Here is a 17,154-nt window from a genome sequence, read left to right as displayed (position 1 = left end):
CCACTTTTGTTTATTATTGCACACGTTTAAAAAATAATTTTAGGCCTGAAGATTAGTTAAACCCCCCCCCCCCCCCCAAAAAACAAAAATGATATACTTTTTGAAACAAAGACCCTAAAGAATATAAGAGTGGTAGTTAACTTTTTTTTGTTTGCCACACAATATTTACACAGTGGTTCAATTTCAGTAAAAATATTTGGGTGAAAAAAAAAAAAGATGGGGCTGCACCAAGTAAATTGACCCAACATATCCACCTTTAAATTTGTGCACGCCTGTAAATGAAACTTTGGTACCCTATATTTTACAAAGAAGACAATTTTAAAGCCCCTACAGGTCATCAGTTTGCAGTTAACTGTGAATAGTGGCCCTAAAACTACTGCTCTCCCTCTGGCGTGTGCGGCAATATGTAAAGTTCCCTTAAAACTTTTTGGCAGGGTTTTAAGTGCTTGGGTGTAACTTTATTTTTTATATTTTCTTTTTACTTTCAATAAAACTTCATTTATATCACATAGAGAGCAAAAAGTCCCCCGTGTGACATAATATTTTTAAGACAGGTTCTCTTTAATGAGACATCAGGGGTCTTTTAGATCCCTGATATCTCACCTGCCTTCTATTGAAGCTAATGGAGTGCAGATCATGCACCAAAAGCTTGTTACCTGGCCCTAGTGACGACAGAAATCAGAACTGACATTCTGAATTCATTCTAGTTAGTGAACGGATGGGGAAAACACTCCGGGGGTCACAAAAAGCGACTGGGCAGCTATACAGCCTCCAGATTGCTTTGATTAGAAAGCAGACAGTCATCTTATAGTGTGGAGTGTACACATATTCCATTGCCACTTCCAGGGGTATGAGTAAAACTCCCCACTGCCACCATAGTTAAGCCTTCTTCACACGGCTGGTTATATGTGGTTACCAATTTCCTGTGTCAAGAATTGGTGGAGTCTTGCTGCTGAAATGACTGTGTCTTGTGGTTACCAGTGGCCCCTCAGGCCATTTAAACTAGTGTTGGGTCGTTGGGCGTGGCCTGAAGCGGCATGGTGTAGGACGCCTAGACGGGATTTTCGCCGGCCGTTGATCCGTTACATACCGATCCTGGGGATATATTGTCCAGTATTGCAGCCTACCTACACTGTGAACCTGCCTGGTACCGATACACAGCAATGTCGCCTCCCAAATGAGCGACTGAAGCCGCCAATAAGCTCAGTAAGTTCCGCCATGAGGAGAAAGAGTTCAGGAGGGAAGATGGCACCGAACATGCAGAGGCGGAGCAGAATGGGAGACACGGCTAAGGTGCTTGAAGCCATAGCGCAGTGCCAGGGACCGTGTGATTGAGATGAAGCGGCGCATCAGTCAGGTGGAGGATGACATCCCTCCGCTATCAGTGTCCACGGAGCAGCTACAACACCAACTCCAGGCGGTTATTCAAAAGCAAGATGACATGGAAAATAGGTTGCAGAGGTGCAACCTCCGCTTCATGGGCATACCAGAGGGAGCGGAGGGCTCCGATCCACCATCTTTCCTGGAGAAGTTACTTACCACCACATATAGCAGAGACGCCTTCTCGGCCTCTTTCGTCGTGGAGGGCGCACACCGCTTAGCGGCAAAACCACCTCCGCCCGGTGCGCCTCCATGTACCTTTATAGCCAAATTCATGAACTATAGAGATAGAGACACTATACTTCGGCTGTCTAGGGAAAAAGGAAACATATCGCTGCAAAATGTCGGGTGGCGGTGTACCCTGACTTTTCTGCTGAAGTCCAGCGTCGCCGCTCACAGTTCACAGCAGTCAAGCGGCAGCTACGAGTCAGGAACCTGAAATATGCTATGCTCTACCCCGCCAGACTGCAAATAGTGGGAGATGATCGAGTCTACTTTTTTGAAGACCCCGACTCGGCCATGGCTTGGCTGGAACGCCGAGATGGTGCTAACAGACCTCCGTCCTGACTGCCCCACCTGGCTACATTAATCAGCAAAGTGACTTATGGTAAGTGACTCCTATTCCCTTCTTTAGCTATCCTGGAATGAGACATATTACACCTTGGATCCCTCACAGACCTTAAATTTTAACACAACTGTCTGCTAACTGGAACTTCCCCTGTACAGTGAACTGAATCCTAGCTCTTTCCCCCTCATATATTTAGCACAAGCCGGCGTGGGCGCACGCGGGCGCTCTTGTGGTCCGGGGACACTTAGTGTCTTGTCCCCCGGGGCTCTGGGTGGACTGAGCCTTAGGACGCATCTGGACTTCTTGCATCATGGCAGGCTCCTCAGAGATTGTACGCCCCCCCCCCCCCGGCACCAGACTGGGAATGAGGCAGAGTGCTCTAGCTGCGACTCTCGAATTATTTGTTTCTATACCGGACTTCCGCTCCCAAAAGGTTTACTAGGTTTAAGATGTGTTCCCCCGGCCAGCGCTCACTCCCCGATCCTATCTCACTGCAGTGGGGATTGCCAGAGACAAGCTGGACCGTAGTGTATTGTGAATTTCACGTTGAACTTTCAGTTCTGTTTTCTTTTCTGTTTGCTCCCCTTTCTTCCTCCCCTCCCTGTTTTTTTGTGTTTTTTTGTTTATCAAGCTATTTCTGGTCACCATGGATTTTAATTGAGCAATGTGTGTATAATATGAATTGTGAATATGCGATAGGGGATCCTCGCTTGGTATGGTCTGCTCTGGACTTCCGTCTGCCGCCACTTAGCTTATATCACCTGCTATGGCACCACTTACATTTCTAACATGGAACGTTAGGGGGCTGCGTGCCAGGCCCAAACGTAATGCGATCCTCTTGCATTTAAAAGTTCTACGGGCGGAGGTTTATGCTCTGCTTGAAACACATCTGACTGGGCATCTTCAGCTCACTTTAAAAAAGCACGGCTTGGATGGGTATATCAGGCACCCCATACCCCACATTCTCAGGGGGGTTGCAATTCTAATTTCTAAAAATGTCCAATTCCCCCTCATAATCCTGCGGACAGACCCTCAGGGCAGATACATTTTTATGCATGCAGCGTTGGGGGGCTGTGAGACGTTGATACTTGCATACTATATCCCCCCTCCGTTTCAATTCACGATCATACAGGAAGGCCTCAGGTTCATGGCACAGTATCCCAATACACCAGCCATTTGGCTGGGAGATTTTAACATGGTAATTAATCCCCAGATTGATAGGATGGATTCAGGAGCACCTGAGCTACGGTCTCAGGGGGTCACGAGGTTTGGCCGGTTGATGGGTGAATTTGCATTAGTGGACACTTGGAGACATAGACACCCGACCCTCCCTGGATATTCGTGCTTCTCTGCCTCCCACTCCACCATGTCATGGATAGATTACATTTTCATAACTACATCCTTGCTGCTGCAGCTGCTAGAGGTGGGATATGGCACTAGAGTCCTCTCTGATCTTGCCCCCTACTGGGCTGTGGTTGACCTGCGGGCATCCCCCTCATCCCCGGCGTGGCGACTTAACCCATTCTGGCTGTCCGTACTTCCTGACATCGACAATATACAGACCAAACTGGCATACTTCTTTACTGCTAATGGAGTAGTCTGGGTCTCCTGGGTTAGTGTGAGAGTCCTTCAAACTGCACGCTAAGATGATACTCTCCAACCATATATCTAGATACAAGCGGTGCTCGGTAAGTGCCCTACGGCAAGCTGAGGACCAGTTAGATGTGGTTGAACAGCGGTTTAGATCAGACCCTTCCCCAGACAATGCACACACGGTTAGAGTACAGTCCCGGATAGTCAATACCCTTCACTTTGAGAGAGCCGAACAAAAAATTTGTAGACAAAGGGGTTTTGAATACGGGGAGCGGGCAGGCAGACTCCTGGCCTACCTTGCACACTTAGAGCACAGACCCCCAGTTGTAGTGTCCCTGATAGATTCCACAGGCAACCAGATTACAGACTCCATACTAGTAGCCGGGGTATTCCATAAATTCTCTTCCACCTTGTATTCCTCAAAGGCCGACTACACCCCAGATGAACTGAAAGACGTATTGCAAGTCGTGCGCTTTCCCTCATTGTCACAGGCCCAGGTCGGCCAGCTCGAGGCCCCCTTAACCGCTGAGGATATAGAGGACGCCATCTCGGGCCTGGCCACAGCCAAGGCTCCGGGTACAGATGGCCTCCTGTTAGAATTTTATTCCCAGTTTGGGGAGGTCGTAGTGCCCAGGCTGCGGGAACTGTTCCAACATATGTTCGATACCTCTACTCTCCCACAATCCATGAGAGAAGCCCTAATAGTCTTAATACCCAAACTAGTGCTGGGTCAGAAGCGGCCGCTGTCAGCCTGTTTAAATAAGCTCAGTGGCTGCTGCTGATCATATGACCTGGTCATTCCAGCAGCAAGAGTCTGCCGATTTCTGCAGCCGAAATCTGACTACATGCAACTGCCCATGTTAAGGAGCTCTAAGATTTATGGCGGTGGCAGTAAAAGGGTTAAAGGACAACTTTTAGTACAGTTGCTCTTTAAGGCTTCATGAACATGGCTATATTAAAATATTCCTATCTGTGCTGGATCTTTTTGTCAGTAGCTAGCAGAAAAATCAACAGTAAAAAGTGCTAATTTTGGCATAATAATGAACTTTAACAGACTTATGGCTTTTAGAAGAGCATAAGTGTAAACTCATTCTACTGCCTACAATTTAATTTTGTTTTAGATACTGAAATGATTTTCCACCCTGAAGAAATGACACTTTGCTACAATGTAAAGTAGTAAGTGTACAGCTTATATAGCAGTGTAAATTTGCTGTCCTCTCAAAATAACTCAACACACAGCCATTAATGACTAAACCGCTGCCAACAAAAGTGAGTACACCCCTAAGTGTTAATGTCCAAATTGGACCCAAATTGTCAATATTTTGTATGGCCACCATTATTTTCCAGCACTACCTTAACCCTCTTGGGCATGGAGTTCACCAGAGCTTTACAGGTTGCCACTAGAGTCCTCTTCCACTCCTCCATGATGACATCACGGAGATGGTGTATGTTAGAAACCTTGCGCTCCTCCACCTTCTGTTTGAGCATGCCCCACAGATGCTCAATAGGGTTTAGGTCTGGGGACATGCTTGGCCAGTCCATCACCTTTACCCTCAGCTTCTTTAGCAAGGCAGTGGTCGTCTTGGAGGTATGTTTGGGGTCGTTATCATGTTGGAATACCGCCCTGCGGCCAAGTCTCAGAAGGGAGGGGATCATGCTCTGCTTCAGTATTTCACACTACATGTTGGCATGCATGGTTCCCTCAATGAACTGTAGCTCTCCAGTGGCGGCAGCACTTATGCAGCCCCAGACCATGACACTCCCACCACCATGCTTGGCTGTAGGCAAGACACACTTGTCTTTGCACTCCTCACCTGGTTGCCGCCCCACACACTTGACACCATCTGAACCAAATAATTTTATCTTGGTCTCATCAGACCACAAGACATGGTTCCAGTAATCCATGTCCTTAGTCTGCTTGTTTTCAAAAAAACATTTGCAGGCTTTCTTGTGCATCATCTTTAGAAGAGGCTTCTTTCTGGGGTGACAGCCATGCAGACCATTTTGGTGCAGTGTGTGGCATATATGGTCTGAGTATTGACAGGCTGACCTCACACCCCTTTAAACTCTGCAGCAATGCTGGCAGCACTCATACGTCTGTTTCTCAAAGACAACCTCTGGATATGACGCTGAGTATGTGCACTCGTCTTCTTTGGATGACCATGGCGAGGCCTGTTCTGAGTGGATTCTGTTGTGTTAAACCGCTGTATGGTCTTGGCCACTGTGCTGCAGCTCAGTTTCAGGGTTTTGGCAATCTTCTTATAGCCTAGGCCATCTTTACGTAGAGCAAAAATTATTATTTTTTCCAGATCCTCAGACAGTTCTTTGCCATGAGAATCCATGTTGAACTTCCAGTGACCAGTATGAGAGAGTGAGAGCAATATAACTAAATTTAACACACCTGCTCCCCATTCACACCTGAGACCTTGTAAGACTAACGAGTCACATGACACCGACATGTGTTGTTATTTTGAGGGGACAGAAAATTTACATTGTTATACAAGCTGTACACTTACTACTTTACATTGTAGCAAAGTGTCATTTCTTTAGTGTTGTCACATGAAAAGCTATAATAAAATATTTACAAAAATGTGAGGGGTGTACTAACTTTTGAGAGATACTGTATGTGCGTAAAATATGCCAGTAAGCACCTCTCCTTTTTATTCTCCTTAACGCTGCTTTAATGACACACAGTCTTTGCAGAAAGAAGCCCCATCTATGCACTTTTTCTATAGTACACACAAGCTACTTATTCCACCAATTGGTACGAATAGAGCTGTTGTATTAATGGCTAAGGGTCCGCCATGAGTAAAGACCAGCCATAGGAATGAGTGAAGGCGGTGACACACATGCGCAGTAAAGGCTGCATGTAGCTGTGTACTTTTTGTTTGGCAAAGGCCGGACAGTGTCGGGCAAGTTTTCACAATGAAGACTTTAAGAGCTGGGTTGAAATAAATGATTTAGGTAGGGGACTTCAGATGCAGACTGCAGTCATGGGAAAAATGTAACATTAAGGCAGTTCCTTGACTTAGAGATGAGCTTCACACATCTGAAAAGTACTGTCCCGTGCCACTACACACCATACTTGATGTAGGTTGCACTAGGAGGAACGCTGCTGAGCCTGCGCCCTCTCCACCAGTCCAGTGTACCTCTGTTACCTCAATCATGGTAACAGAATGGTGTACCATCGTGCATCTAGCGTAAACCTTAAAAATAAAGGAATGTCCACACGTGAAATATATTTTCTGTACTCTACTGTAGCTTTTCAAAGATGGCCGTGACTTCTAACATCACATTGACATACTGATAGAACTCTTCCACGTAGAACGCCATGCACAGGAACAAACATTGTATGGCTATCATTTGGGCGCAGAACGCCAGCACATAATTTGGAAACCATATTCTCTTTGCACTTCCTCTCTCCTTGGAAGCACCACAGTGTAACCCATGTACACTAAAGTGATTGTAAAGGATACATCTTTATTTTCTAAAAATAACAAACATGTCATACCCACTCTGTGCAATGGTGATTGACAGCAGTGGGAGCCGGTGGCTGTCTCTGAGCCAATGACGAGGGAGAGAACACATAGAACCGCTGCTGTCATGCACACCATTGAAACTAGGTCAGGCTTAGGTAAGTATAAGGTGGGGGGGGGGGGCTGGGGGAGCTGCACACAGAAGGTTTTTTACCCTAATGCAGAGAAAGCATTGCAGTAAAAACCTATCTTCTACCATCTACCTTTAGATTAATTTAAGTCCACAGCATTCAGCTTCTACTACTGAGTATGATCAAGGTGCCCTCATTAGTATACTAGCCTCCAAATGTTACTTCTAGTAACCCATGCCCAGTCAGGCATGTTTCCAGATGTTACATCCATTCCCAGGTGTATTAGTACCCACTTCAGAGGACTCTGTCCTGGCCCAAAAGGCCTTTTTCATAATGCTCACACCCCACAATACTGTAAAATAATCAGGATGACTACAGCTGGTCCTTCTGGGTGTTGAACTATCATAATTCCCTGCACCACACTATATTGTGAATAGAGCTACCTAGAAGCAAGCAATCTAACTGCACTTGCCTACACCCCCCCCCCCCCAATTTAACTATGGTACGTCCCTTTGCCTTGAAGGAACCCACTATTGGAAAGATGGCTTGCATAAACTATAAAAATGAAGTATGGGGTGTGAAAAAAACAAACCTAACCTACATACTCACCTTGGTGGATGCAGCATTGACCCAGAACCGAGCGATCAAAGACCATTGATCGCTCGGATCTCAGTTTTCAGTGAGCAGAGAGCTGGTGACTGTCATAGACCTTGTCTCAGAGAAAGAAAGGAGAATGGCTGCTTAACAACCTCCCACACGCTGCTTTACTCCTCCCCTTTTTCCTCCTCTGCTTCCAAGAACCGGGGGTGCCCTCCTAAGGGTTGAGAACCTTGCATCAACACCCCCTTTCTGTTGATTTAGCTGACATGTGCATGTGCTGGTGCACTCAAGGCAGATGGGGTGGTGTAGACTGTGTACTCTCTGCACCATCAGGCTTAGAGAGCCTGGATGCTGGATTCACCACCTGCTGGTTTGAGGACTGACTGTTTCCACTCTCTGCCATGGGACATCTTCATGCCACGGCATCCACCTTTGACATGATGACTCCCCAGGCAGCAGGACCTCAAAAAGGAATGCCTAACATCCCCCTCAGCAGGCTCAGGGTTTCAGAGCAAATGTCAAGGCTCTGCACTCTGCACACACCAGTGAAATGTAGGCAGGGAGATTCATGCAGTGTAGGAACTCAGGTACAGATTCCACTCTAGCAAGCAGGCCGGTAGTGGCGTGATCAAGTTTCACTCCAAATCCCATAAGACTAGGAATCACAGGCAGCAGTGCCTCTCACACAATAAATATACTATTACTGGGCTGTTTGTAGGGACTACAGTTCCTAAGCACACCTACATGCTAGGAAGCACACTGCAATTCTTGCAGGAGGAAAGGGTAAATTTTGCCTTTACATACATTTTAACATTCCCTATAATAATAAAACCAGATTGTAAAGCAAGTATTGTCATGAATATTAAACACATAATGTTTGTGCTTTTATTAACAACACTTGAAATATTCACAGTGCCTATTGTTTTCTTTTTAAGCCAAATAATTTATCAACCATGTCTGCAATAGCTATAATTCATTATGTTCATATTCATGCCACCTATTAGAAAACCAGCATTATAAAAGTAATGCTGCCATCTGGTGTTCTCTTTGGGATGTACAAAAATATTACATTCGTCCACTATAGTGGTTGAAAATACTTTACTTGACCACATTTAAATTGCTGAGTACTGATTTACAAATAAAAATTAATAGGTTGCCAATGCCTCTCTAATGTGCCTAAAACCGCATATGACTTTATTTATTATAAAACAAATTCATGGCAATGCAATACTATATTGGGTTTTAGTGCATTCCTTGTTTTGTTTGCTTCGTTTTTCTCCATCCTGTTCTGGACTCTTTGCTTTCCCCCTTCACTTCCATGTTACTTCATAGAGTTCATTAAGAAATGTTTAATGTGTGTCATGAGACACATGACTTTTGATATGGAAGGAATTACCTTATTTTTTTCTTCTTTAATAACAAGAAACAACTGCTTGGGACATTTCAACGTGTGTCCTTCAACATTCGCATATTTCTTATAATTAACAGCAAACAATGCGTTGACATTTGTTTTTAATGTGATTTCCATGAAAGTGTACATGTTATTGTTAAAATGCCTTTTTCCTAATGTCAAACTCAAAACAAAACAAAAAAATCACTGGAAAAGCAAAAGCACCACAACACATAGTGGAAGTGAGTAACACTTTTGTAAAATTACTGACTGGATCTGTTTTATCAAGCTGCACTGCAAAATAAATTTCTACTCATAGGCATGAGCAGTGCGTTACCTTCTCCTCCTTAATTTGTGTCTAGGGGTGTCCCGTGGTAGATGGCCCAGTAACTTTAGAGACTGGCAACAGATCCGCATAAAGGGATTTTTATTTGCAAAAATGTAGTCAACGAACAGTCTCTTAACCACTTCAATACCAGGCACTTAAACACCTTCCTGCCCAGACCAATTTTGAGCTTTCAGCGCTGTCGCACTTTGAATGACAATTGCGCGGTCATGCTACACTGTACCCAAATGAAATTTTTATCATTTTTTTCCCACAAATAGAGCTTTCTTTTGGTGGTATTTGATCACCTCTGCGGTTTTTATTTTTTGCTAAACAAATAAAAAAATACCGAAAATATTGAAAAAAAAAATGTTTTTTTTTTTGTTTCAGTTTCAAAACTTTGCAAATAAGTACGTTTTCTCCTTCACTGATGGGCACTGATGGGGTTACACTGATGGGCAATGATAAGGCGGCAGTGATGGGCACCGATGAGGTGGCACCAATGAAGTGGCACTGATGAGGTGGCATTGATGGACACCGATATGTGGCACTGATAGGCGGCACTGATGGGCGACACGGATGGGCACTGATAGGTGGCACAAATTGGCACTTATAGCTGGCACGGATTGGCATGGATAGGTGGCACAGGTGGGCATGGGTTGGTCGGCACAGGTGGGCATGGGTAGGCGGCACAGGTTGGCATGGGTAGGCGGCACAGGTGGGCATGGATGGGCACTGATAGGTGGCATGGATGGGCACTGATAGGCGGCACAGATGGGAACTGATAGGCGGCATTGTATTCTAATATATTGTACTAATGGATGCCAATCAGTGCCAATCAATAATGCATGCCAATCAGTGATGCCCATTTTGGGCACTGATTGGCATCCATTATGGGCACTGATTGGCATCCATTGTGGCACTGACTGGAATCCCTGGTGGTCTAGGGTGGCGTCCCTGGTGGTCCAGTGTGGGCATCCTCGGGGGGGCTGTGCTGATATACGATCAGCACAGACCCCCCCTGTCAGAGGAGCAGCCGATCGGCTCTCCTCTACTCACGTCTGACAGACGCGAGTGAGGAAAAGCCGATCACCGGCTTTTCCTATTTACACTGTGATCAGCCGTGATTAGACACGGCTGATCACGTGGTAAAGAGTCTCCGTCGGAGACTCTTTACCGAGATCGTAGTTGCCGGGTGTCAGAGTGACACCCCGCAACAACGATCGCCGGGATGCGCGCCCCCGGGGGCGCGCAACGGCTCATAATCCTGATCACGTCATATGACGAACGGTCAGGATTATGCAACCACTTTGCCACTGTCTATTTGTTATAGGGTGGGCGGCAAGTGGTTAAAATAGGATCAGAGGGTTAGGAAAAAAGTTCAGGTACTCTTATGCCGCGTACACACGATCAAACAAGCGGGTGGAAAAGTCCGGCAAATTCAAGTCCGCCGGACAATCCCCCCGTGTGTAGCCCCCGGCATACTTTTTTGACCCGAAAGTACGCGGACTTAGAAAGTCGTTTTGCACTCCAATCTTCCCGCCGGACTCGCATTTCGGCGGACAATCCGGCAGTGTGTGTGCCAGTCCGCCGTACTTTTGAAATGAGTGGACTTTTCCCGCCCGGAGAAAAGTCTGCTCATTTCGAGCGGGTCTCCAGGTAGGCGGGGCCCGCGAAGGAGACGTCGCTGGCCCCGCCACCTGGTATGGACTTAAAGGGGAACCCCAACACCGAAAAAAATCGGCGTGGGGGTCCCCCCAAGTCCACATCAGACCCTTGTCCGAGCGCGCTACCCGGCCGGCCAGGAAAGGGGGGAGGAGCGAGCGGCCCCCTCCTCCTGAGCCGTACCAGGCCGCGTGCCCTCAACATGGGGGATGTACCCGCCCATTATGGTGTCACAGTCCCAGAGGATGCTGGGACTGTGACATCATAATAGGCGGGGACATCATCCCTATATAAGTCGCCGCGTGCCCGGTCAGAGCCATTGTGAGCGGAGGACTCGACGAGGAAACATCTGAAGAAGAAGAAGAAGAGAAGAACAGAACAGAAGGTGGCGGCGACAGAAGAACCGAAGAGGGGGGACAAGACCCCCGAAGTCGGAAGAAGAGGGCAGCGGCGAGGAAGAAAGTCGGACTCCTCCGCTAGTAAAAGAGCTACAAGAAGATAGCGGAGGAGTCCGGCGAGAAGACCCCCGAAGACGGAAGACCCCCGGAGCTGTGTAATAAACTATTTTATCTTGTGTGTTGTTTTTTTTTGTACTTTATTTTACAGGTGAATGGGTAGGGGTACATTGTACCCCATACTCATTCACATAGGGTGGGGGGCCGGTATCCGGGGGCCCCCTTATTAAAGGGGGCTCCTGGATTCCGATAAGCCCCTCGCCCGCAGACCCCGACAACCAACGGCCAGGGTTGTCGGGAAGAGGCCCTTGTCCTCATCAACATGGGGACAAGGTGCTTTGGGGTGGGGGGGTGCGCGGCCCCCCCTTCCCCAAGGCACCCCCATGTTGAGGGCATGCGGCCTGGTACGGTTCAGGAGGGGGGGCGCTCGCTCGTCCCCCCTTTCCTGGCCGGCCGGGTAGCGTGCTCGGACAAGGGTCTGACGTGGACTTGGGGGGACCCCCACTCCGATTTTTTTTCGGCATTGGGGTTCCCCTTTAAGTCCATACCAGGTGGCGGGGCCAGCGACCTCTCCTTCGTGGGCCCCGCCTACCTGGAGACGCGCTCGAAATGAGCGGACTTTCCTCCGCGTGTGTGAGCGAGTCCGTTCATTTCAAAAGTAGGGCGGATAGTATGGCGGACTTAGTACGCCGTATTAGTTTGCTGAAAAAGTGCCGTGTGTGGGAAAGTAGCCCGTTCGGAAAGTCCGATGGACAGTCTGAGGGGAAGTCCGCCAGACTAAGTCTGTCGGACAGACGGCTACGTATGACTTGTTTACTTTGACTAAATCCAGAGAATAGCCATTCACAACTGGATGATCACTCAAGTTGCATAGTCCCTTTCTCACAAGGCCTAGCAGCCAACAAGGTGCTTAACCTCCTCCCGCCCGCCCTATAGCCGAATGACGGCCTTAGAGCGGGCGGCTTCCTTCGCCTGGACGGCCAGGTGTTTACTTCCGCAATGCGCGCCGCCGGGGGCGTGCATCGCGGAAGTATTGTATTTGCCGTGTCTCCCGGAGACAGGCAAATACAGATCGCCGTGAACGGCCAATGAAAGCGGCCGTTCACAGCGCAATCGCATATGTAAACATATGAGATCATCTCCCATTGCCGTGTCTCTCCCTCCTCACACAGAGACAGCGTGTGAGGAGGGAGAGCGATCTATGTGTCAGCCCCAGTGCCTGTGTCAGCCCCAGTGCCAGTGTCAGCCCCAGTGCCATCTGTCAGCCCCAGTGCCAGTGCCATCTGTCAGCCCAGTGCCATCTGCCAGTAGTGCCAGTGCCACCTGCCAGCGCCTGCCGTCAGCCCCAGTGCCGTCAGCCCCAGTGCCGCCACCTGCCAGCGCCACCTGCCAGCGCCAGTGCCGCCCGTCAGCCCCAGTGCCGCCCCTCAGCCCCAGTGCCGCCCGTCAGCCCCAGTGCCGTCCGTCAGCCCCAGTGCCGTCAGCACCAGTGCCATCAGCCCCAGTGCCGTCAGCCCCAGTGCCACCTGCCAGTGCCACCTGCCAGCACCAGTGCCACCTGCCAGTGCCATCCGTCAGCCCCAGTGCCGTCAGCCCCAGTGCCGTCAGTGCCGCCAGTGCCACCTGCCAGTGCCACCTGCCAGCGCCAGTGCCATCCGTCAGCCCCAGTGCCGCCAGTGCCACCTGCCACCACCAGTGCCGCCAGTGCCAGTGCCGCCAGTGCCACTTGCTAGTGCCACCTGCCAGTGCCACCTGCCAGTGCCGCCAGTGCCACTTGCTAGTGCCACCTGCCACCTGCCAGTGCCACCTGCCAGCGCCAGTGCCATCCGTCAGCCCCAGTGCCGCCAGCCCCAGTGCCGCCAGCCCCAGTGCCGCCAGCCCCAGTGCCACGTGCCACGTGCCAGTGCCACGTGCCAGTGCCACCTGCCACGTGCCAGTGCCACCTGACAGTGCCACCTGCCAGCGCCAGTGCCATCCGTCAGCCCCAGTGCCACCTGCCAGTGCCAACTGCCAGCGCCACCTGCCAGCGTCAGTGCCATCTGCCAGCTGCAGTGCCATCTGCCAGCCCCATTTGCCAGAGCAATTAGCCAGAGCAAATAGCCAGCATCATCTGCCAGTGCCATCTGCCAGTGCCAGCCCCAGTGCCAGCCCCAGCCCCATCTGCCAGCGACATCTGCCAGCCCCATCTGCCAGCCCCATCTGTCAGCCCCATCTGTCAGCCCCATCTGCCTCCAGTGCCATCTGCCTCCAGTGCCATCTGTCAGTGCCACGTGTCGTCAGTGCCACGTGGGGTCACTTTGTGGGCATTTCCATTGTCCTGGTGCTCCAGGGCCTTCAAAACTGTAATAGGTGGTTGAGAAATAAGATGTGTAATTTATGCTCCTAGAACGCCTGATGGTGCTATTTCAATATTGGGCCTCTGTATGTGGCCAGGCTGTGTAAAAGTCTCACACATTTGGTATCGTTATACTCAGGAGGAGTAGTAGAACGTATTTTGGGGTGTCATTTTTGCTATGTACATGCTATGTGTTGGAAATATCTTATAAATGGACAACTTTGCGTAAAAAAAATGCGTTTTCATTTTTTTTCCACATTTTCCCAAAACTTCTGGAAAAAAAATGAACCATTCAAACGACTCATTATGCCTCATAGATTATACGTTGGGGTGTTAGCTTTCCAAAATGGGGTCACTTTGTGGGCATTTCCATTGTCCTGGTGTTCCAAGGCCTTCAAAACTGTAATAGGTGGTTGAGAAATGAAATGTGTAATTTATGCTCCTAGAACGCCTGATGGTGCTATTTCAATATTGGGCCTCTGTATGTGGCCAGGCTGTGTAAAAGTCTCACACATTTGGTATCGTAATACTCAGAAGGAGTAGCAGAATGTATTTTGGGGTGTCATTTGTGGTATACACATGCCATGTGAGAGAAATAACCTATTACATTGAAAATTTTGTGAGAAAAAAAAAATAAAAAATCTTCATTTTGCAAAGAATTGTGGGAAAAAGATGACAACATCAAAAACCTCACCATGCATCTTAGTAAATACCTTGGAATGTCTACTTTCAAAAAAGGGGTCATTTGGGGGGTATTTGTACTTTCCTGACTTGTTCGGGTCGCAAGAAATGAGATAGGCCACCAGTACATCAGGTGTGATCAATTTTGTGCGATTCGCACCACAGATTGTAGACTCTCTAACTTTCACAAAGACCAAATAATATCCACTAATTTGGGTTATTTTTACCAAAGATATGTAGCAGTATAAATTGTGGCCAAAATTTATGAAAAAAAAATTATAATTTGCAAAATTTTATCACAGAAACAAAGAAATATGTGTTTTTTTTCAAAATTTTCGGTCTTTTTTCATTTATAGCGCAAAAAATAAAAACCCCAGAGGTGATCAAATACCACCAAAAGAAAGCTCTATTTGTGGGAAAAAAAGGACAGAAAATTCATTTGGGTACAGTGTTGCATGACTGAGTAATTGTCATTCAAAGTGTGAGAGCACCAAAAGCTGAAAATTGGTCTGGTCAGGAAGGGTGTTTAACCACTTCCCACCCGGCCAATGCATATATACGGCCGGGTGGGAGCCGTCTACTCCTGATAGGACGTTCAGGAACGTCCTTCAGGAGTAGCGGGATCGCGCGCGCGCACGCAGCGGCGCGATCCCGATGTGCTCGTGTCACCCGGACACGGCACATCTCAGATCGGCAGGAGGGCTCTGTGATTGGCCCTCCTGATCACGACGGCCGTGTCCAATCACGGCCGTCATGTGATGTAAACAAACAGCCGGTTGCTAGGCAATCGGCTCTCCTCTCCTCACACGGAAGTCACCGCTGAGGAGAGGAGAGCAGAACGCTGCAGCCGGCTGATGATCAGTGAGTATGGGCTGCTTTTTACAGCTTTTTACTCACTGATCATCAGTGTAGTGTAAACACACAACACACCACACAGTACAAACACAGTCCCCACATATGTCCCCAAAACACACGTCCCCAAAACATACATGTCCCCAAATAATAAAAACACATGTCCCTAATAATAAAAACATGTCCCCCACATATGTCCCACTAAAATCACATGTCCCAATGATTATCTGGACACATATGTACGTGATCACCTGCACACATATGTACATGATCATTTGCGTACATATGTCCGTGATCACACAAACCAATTATTATACACTTAACAGATTTTTTTTTACCAAAAACATGTAGCAGAATACATTTTGGCTTAAATTTATGACAAAATTTGATTTTATTGGATTTCTTTTCAAATAGAAAAAAGAAAATATTGTTTTTTTCCCAAATTTCCGCTTTTTTTGCGCTTATATCGCAAAAAAAAAAAAAACGGAGTCGTGAATAAATAACACCAAAATAAAGCTCTATTTGTGCGAACAAAATGATAACAATTTCATTTGGGTACAGCGTAGCATGACCGCGCAATTGTCACTGAAAGCTCTAGAGCGATGAAAGCTGAAAATTGGGCTGGGAAGGAAGGGGGTGAAAGTGCCCTGTATTGAAGTGGTTAAGTGCCCAGTAAGCAAGTGGTTAACTCAGGAACAAGTCTCTGCCACAGACGTTGTTGTAGAACATACAGGAATAAGTCTCTGCCACAGAGGTTGTAGAACATTCAGGAAACTAAAACTTGTACAACACTCGTGTGATAGCTGGATCTTTCAGCCAGCTTGGCGATACCCATGAGACTGGATTCACTTAGGTACTTCAGCCCCTCCAGGCTCTTGCTAAGAAGCCAACCTGTACGTGGCCTTCTTCTGAAGAGTCCTCCTCTGGATAGCTACGAAGTTACTGGGCCTCTCCAACTACCGAAGATGGCACCGGACCACCTCGGAATCCTTCTTTAGTTTCCTTGCCTCGGGCTAGCCAGCCCCGAGACAATAAGTCGGGTGGATCCGCACCTCAGGCCATAGCCTTTCTGGGGGCTGGTCAGAAGGACCAGGACCATGGAGTCAGAACATACTTCTGGACCGGAACCCCGAACCACGTGACATCCACATCTTAAGTACCCTCTCTCAGGAAGCACAGCAAGAGTGACACTCCCACTGAACGGGCCCTGAGAGAAGGTAATCTTAAAGCACCCAACCAGACTGTGGTTCCATGCCTGCCAGAAGAGACAGTGCCCCCTGTGGCCAGGCTGAACATCTATAGTCCAGTCAGACTGATGCTGAGGTCCAAATTTGGAACAATTGTACCTAAACCAAACTGAAGTTTAGGTGTAACATTAACTTTTAAAACATATAGCGCGTGCTCTTCAGGAGCCGGCACTACATTTATATACTCACTGAACGCTTTATTAGGTACACCTTGCTGGTACCGGGTTGGACCCACTTTTGCCTTCAGAACTGCCTTAATTCTTCATATAATAGATTCAACAAGGAGTTGGAAACATTTCTCAGAGATTTTGCTCCATATTGACTTGATAGCATCACGCAGTTGCTGCAGATTTGTCAGCTGCACCACATCTCAAAGGTACTCTATTGGATTAAGATCTGGTGACTGTGGAGGCCATTGTCATGTTCAGGAAATCAACTTGAGATGATTTGAGCTTT

The sequence above is a fragment of the Lithobates pipiens genome, unplaced genomic scaffold, assembly GCF_037356315.1.
Source record: "Lithobates pipiens isolate NorthernLeopardFrog02 unplaced genomic scaffold, aLitPip1_a1.2 Scaffold_13, whole genome shotgun sequence".
NCBI lineage: Eukaryota > Metazoa > Chordata > Amphibia > Anura > Ranidae > Lithobates > Lithobates pipiens.
This window is presented reverse-complemented; position numbering follows the sequence as displayed.